The following is a 5,950-nucleotide window of genomic DNA, read 5'->3' on the forward strand; positions in this document are numbered from 1 at the left end:
CTGAACAACAAAAACAACATGATATTTTAGCCTTTCGATTTTTGATTTCGACTTTGGTTAAGCGATGTTTGAGTAACGGAGATTTATGACAGCATCTGGAACCCCATTATCTTCTAAATAAATCGGTTAAAAATATAGAAATACAACCTTCAATTGACCAGCTGGACCTCAAGTTTCTTCTCGAGTAATCTTTGCTGTACCAGACGGCAGACAGTCGTTTCGTAGGAAATGAGTTCAGATTGTTTTGGGGACTAAAATGTACCCAAACGACCTATGCGCTCACCCGCACCACCCAAAGGCGGGCTTCTGCAGCCTCCTCCCCAGCGACGCGTGTAACGAAAACACTGTCAGGCCCGTGGCTCCAGAGCGAGAGAGCACACACTGTCTCCCGGACTCCGTCCACGCGTGACTTTTTGCTCTCACCTACCGCAGCAGCCGCCCGCAGGACGGCGGCGAGTCCGTGGAGCAGCTACACGCGAAATCAAAAGTCAGCAAACATCGACCGTTGTCAATTTTCAAACCAGCCGCCTCCTCCTGGAAGTCCCTCCCCGTTCCGCCCCGCCCACTTCCTGCGCTCCGATCGCGCCGGGTACCGGCTGGGCTCAATATGCTTAGAACGGTTTGGCGCTGGAGTTGCGAGAGAGAACGCTGGACTGTAGGCGGAACTATTTTTTCGCGGAGTTGACGTCCAGTCGGAATTGGATTCTGCAGGAAGTGGCAGAGCCGCGGTTTGGGGAAGTAACCCGGCGTTGCCGCGGAATTCCCGAGGTCAGTGGACGTGTTTGGCTTTAGAGATGAAGAGCGAAAGTGAATAGAGGGTTTCTGGAGACTTAAGCTAAGCTCCGGGTAACAAATAAAGGAGCACGTGGGGCTGTCAATGGGGCAAGGTAAGTCATAGAGACTCAGAGTGGTAATAATGCTGATGTTTTTTGAACAGAGCCCCCGGGTTCTGTGTTGGATGCTTACAGGTATTATCTCTTTTCAGTTCAGTCGCTCAGTCATGTCTCTTTGCGACCCCATGGACTGCAGCACGCCAGGCTTCCCTGTCCATCACTAACTCCCCGAGCTTGCTGAAACTCATGTCCATTGAGTCGGTGATGCCATCCAACCGTCCCACCCTCTGTCGTCCTCTTCGGCCTTCAGTCTTTCCCAGCATCAGGGTCTTTTGCAAAGAGTCAGTCTCTTCGCCTCAGGTGGCCAAAGTATTGGAGTTTCAGCTTCAGCATCAGTCCTTCCAATGAACACCCAGGACTGATCTCCTTTAGGATGGACTGGTTGGATCTCCTTGCAGTCCAAGGGACTCTCAAGAGTCTTCTCCAACACCACAGTTAGAAAGCATCAATTCTTCGGCGCTCAGCTTTCTTTATAGTCCAACTCTCATATCCAACTGACTACTGGAAAAACCTTAGCTTTGATTAGACAGACTTTTGTCAGAAAAGTAATGTCTCTGCTTTTTAATATATTGTCTAGGTTGGTCATAGCTTTTCTTCCAAGGAACAAGTTTCTTTTAATTTCATGGCTGCAGTCACCATCTCCAGTGATTTTGGAGCCTCCAAAAGTAAAAAGTCTGTCACTGTTTCCATTGTTTCCCCATCTATTTGCCATGAAGTGATGGGGCCGGATGCCATGATCTTCGTTTTTTTAATGTTGAGTTTTAAGCCAGCTTTTCACTCTCTCCTCTTTCACTTTCATCAAGAGGCTTTTTAGTTCCTCTTCACTTTCTGCCATAAGGGTGGTGTTGTCTGCATATCTAAGATTAATGATATTTCTCCCGGCAATCCTGATTCCAGCTTGTGCTTCATCCAGCTCTGCATTTCACATGATGTACTCTGCATATAAGTTAAATAAACAGGGTGACAGTATACAGCCTTAACGTATTTCTTTCCCAATTTGGAACCAGTCTGTTCCATGTCCCGTTCTAACTGTTGCTTCCTGACTTGCATACAGATTTCTCAGGAGGCAGATAAGGTGGTCTGGTATTCCCATCTCTTAAAGAATTTTCCACAGTTTTTTGTGATCCACAATATCTCTTTTAGGATTCATTAAAAAGGGAAAAGGGTCTAATAGATACCATCATCAACTTAGGGATTAATTCGGGGAAATTATGCCACCGAAAGCTATGTGCAGAAGTTCGTGCGTGCATGCTAAGTCACTTCAGTTGTGTCCAACTCTTTGTGACCCTATAGACTATAGCCCACCAGGATCCTCTGTCCATGGGATTTTCCAGGCAAGAATAATGGAGTGGGTTGCTAGTTCCTACTCCCATGTGGGTAGAATCCTGGTCTTCTGCCTCCCTTCTTTCATGCTGCCACAAGAGCCAGACACTGCCAATGCCTTCCAACTGTTCCCTGAACACACATGTACCTGAGTGAGTTGGATTCTTTAGTTGATGCCTGAACGAGGGGCAGGCACCTCATACCTAGTCACAAATCAAGGCCTTGCAGCAGAAGATGGGACGATAGGACGGCCTAGTTGTCCGGGAGAGTGGGGGACAACCATTTAGTTTCATTATGTATTGGGACACTGGAAGATGTAATAGAACTTGCATCTTATTGCAGGGTACAGTATTAATTAGTGAGGGTGATGTACTGGTTGGGACGTCTGCACTGAATCAAGTGAAAAATAATGCTGGAAAGATTGTACTGACAATAGACACAAATTCTGGTACTTTGTTGTATGGGGGAGTAGAGGCTCTACCTATTAATACAGAAATTTATGCTAATTTGAAGTAAAAGTCCATTTCATATTCAGTAGTTTAGGGCTTTCTTTTCCCCTTTCTATGTCCATTTACTGATGTAATTCTCAAAAGTCTGAATCTAATAAAACTCAAAAGTTAGTTAGGAAATAGATTTTTTAAAAACATTGAGAGTCTGGAAAAAAGAGACCTTTCTCATTGGCACTTACCAAATCAAGCTGATTACTTGTGAATGCATGTAACTCCACTAGGCCATATCTTCTTAGAAACAGGGAAAAGGAATATAGACAGCAGTAATATAGATAGCAGAATATAGACAGCTTAGCTCTTGAGTCAGAAGAAGCTGGCTTTAAATCCCTCATTACACTGCTTACCAGCTATGTGGACTCAGGCAGCTTGTTTAACCTAACTAAACTGGTTTCTGCATCTTTAAAATAGCTATAATATCTGTTTTATAGGGTGTCATGAAGGTTAGATAGATTTATTCATGTATAAAGTATTTGGCAGAATAAGTATTAATGTTACCAGTTATTTTGACTATTATTATTTATACACTGTCTTAGTAAAATATCCTGCAAATGTTAAGTGTTCAACCATTGTTAAGAGTCCAGACAAGGAAAAGTGACCTATTTGTAAACCAAAAATAGAATGAACAATATGGAGAGAGAAAAATGAGGTGAAAGAGGAGCAGAATGACGGTATTTATAGGATAATAATTGTGTATTTGAAGGATAATTTTACTGTAGATATGGCAGATTGATAGTTTATTAGAATTAAAGTTAATAAAAAATGAATAGGTATTTATTCAGGTTGTCTTGATTATAAGGGTAGATCCAACTCTTCAACATTTAGTTGTCTGTTACTGGTCATTGTGGAGTAGAAGGCAGAACATCAGAAATACAGAAATCCCAACCTAGACTGTCTGGAGTTTTGTCATCATTCATAAAGACATTAACTACAGCAGAAAAATTAGATTCCGTTACTCTTTATGGCTGCAACATCTTTTTCCCCTGTACCTGTGTACCCTCACATGGTCCATATCTGCTCTTATATTTCATTTTCCCTCTCAGCCCTCCTGCCATTACCGCCCTTCCCAGCCTAGACCACATGATTTATCAATATCCAGAGACCCTGTGTTTCCTTGCCTCAGACCCCAGTGCCTGTCAAGACCTTAATGCTGAGTCTGCCCCATAAATCTCCAGCTGAGCGCCTTGGAGGAAATAACACAAAGTGACATACAGCAGATTCTTGGTCTGTAGCTTCAGCTTACTCCAGGTCTTGACACTCCTTTATCATTTGTCAGCTCCCAGTCTTTCAGTGATAGCTACTCCTCCTTCCTCAGCTTCAACTTCTTTTTTTATTAGAAGGTGACTAGAGTTGTCTAAAAGGTATTTTTCAAGCACTTAGCACACATTCACATGTGCCTGCCATTTTTATGCCAGTTCCTTTTTTAATTCGTGTTCTTTTTCTATTATAGATTGCGCTTGAGATCCCAGATGACAGACCTGTAAAGACTGAGCAGACCTTTGACTGACAAGACGGGATGCTCAGTGAGACATCGCAGCCTGCAGCTAGGACTTCATCTTTAACTCAGGTGGTATTCCTGTGGTAGCTAGTGCTTTTGGTTAAAAGTTTTTAAATCTCTTTTTAAGTGACAAGATTTCCAAATTGTTTCTGCTTTTTTTTAGTGGGTTAGTAAGGATGAAAAATTGATTCACTTGGTCTAGTGTGGTCGGAATAGGTGAAATACTAAGACTGGGTCTCACGCGCTCCTTGCCATCAAAGACCCACTCATTTGAGGATGGAGATTTCCTAGGGGCCGCAAACGTTTCCCACAACCTTGTCCCTAGTTAACTGAGAAAATTCAAGTAACATATCTTAACTTCCTGTCCACCCCACATTTATCTGCCTCTTTTATTGATCTTGGAAAATGAATAGCACCCACTCCTCCTGTGCTATTGATCAGTGTTACCTTTGACACCTTTGATCAGACCCTTCTTGAAACCTAAATCCCTTTGCTTCTCTCCTGTTTGTTCTCCTTATCTCATGCTTCTTAAGGGCTCTTTCTCTGCCTGTCCTTTAAATAACGTAAGTTTAAACCTTGATTTTTTTTTCTCTTTTTTTGCATGAATATTCCCCTTCAGAGTACCATATTTGCTCATTGTTTTAAGCTATTTGCTTAAGGATCCCAAAACTACTACTATACCTGACTTCTTCCTTGAGACTCAGACTTTTATTTGCCTACTAGATAGATCCATTTGGGAGGGCTTATGAGCCATTTAGATTCTAATTTATCCCTTCCTTTTATTTCAACTACCAATCTATCTCACTGTTGCCTCCAACCCTCACCTACATCCCCCAGTTTGTCTTTTCAGTAGCAGCCGGACTGATCAGTCTTAAATGTAAATCTGACCATTTTACTGGTCTGTTTCAATGTCTGCAACCCTCGCCCGCCCCCTGCCACCACCACCATCACCTACAAGATAAAGTCTACCTCCATAGCCTGTATCCTAGGACCTCCGTAATCCCACCACTGTTTATGTTTCCACTATCATCTTCCATCACACCCACTTCCCATTCATAACACTGTTTTATACTTACAGAACTTTCATACTATCATTGACACTGGACTGTCTTGATTTTCTTTGTCTAACTCTTACTTTCTTTACTTATTTTTCAGATGTCTTCTAAAAAGCCTTTCCCTAATCCACAGACTGAGCTAGTTGACTTTCCTTCTGACTTTCTGAGTGTTGATTGATTTATCCAGAAAATACTTAGCCTCTTATTTTGTGCCAAACACTGAGCTAGATATGGAAATATAATAATGAACACGTACATGTAAAAATCAATCTAATAATTGACGTGACAAAGCTTATATTCTCATAGGGAAGGGAAACTCGAATTTTAAAAATGTAGTTCAGTCTGAATGGTTCCATGCTTGTGAATAGATAGGAATTAGCCAGATTAAAGGCTGGAGGGCAAGATAGAGATAACTGTAAAGGCCCAGACATGAGAGGAGAGCATAGTCCAGGAACAGAGATTCTAGATGCAGGGGAAGTAAACAGGCCCAGATCATGAGAAGTATTGCTGATAATATTAAGGCATTTGACCTTCTTCCTAAAGATAATAGTAAGTTTGAAGGGTTTCAACATGATTAGGTTTGTATTTTAGGTAATGACTCTGGGAACTGTGAGAAAATGGAATTGAGTGGCAAGACTAATGGAAGGAAAACCAGTTAGGCCATCGTTGTGGTGA

At 42.1% G+C, this 5,950-nt stretch overlaps 1 protein-coding gene across 6 annotated transcripts in view; it reads right to left on the reverse strand.

The window, feature by feature from the left end:
- Positions 1 to 549, reverse strand: part of NUF2 (NUF2, NDC80 kinetochore complex component) — a 43,469-nt gene extending 42,920 nt beyond the window's left edge. For 2 of the 6 annotated variants that reach the window (XM_010854657.1, XM_010854654.1), the window contains exon 1: positions 424 to 543. The gene's annotated coding sequence lies outside the window, so the exon portion shown is untranslated. The other 4 variants (XM_010854658.1, XM_010854656.1, XM_010854653.1 and 1 more) reach the window with 3 other exon arrangements.
- Between the last annotated feature and the right edge of the window lie 5,401 nt (positions 550 to 5,950).

Source organism: Bison bison, unplaced genomic scaffold (assembly GCF_000754665.1).
Source record: "Bison bison bison isolate TAMUID 2011002044 unplaced genomic scaffold, Bison_UMD1.0 scf7180017864346, whole genome shotgun sequence".
Lineage (NCBI taxonomy): Eukaryota > Metazoa > Chordata > Mammalia > Artiodactyla > Bovidae > Bison > Bison bison.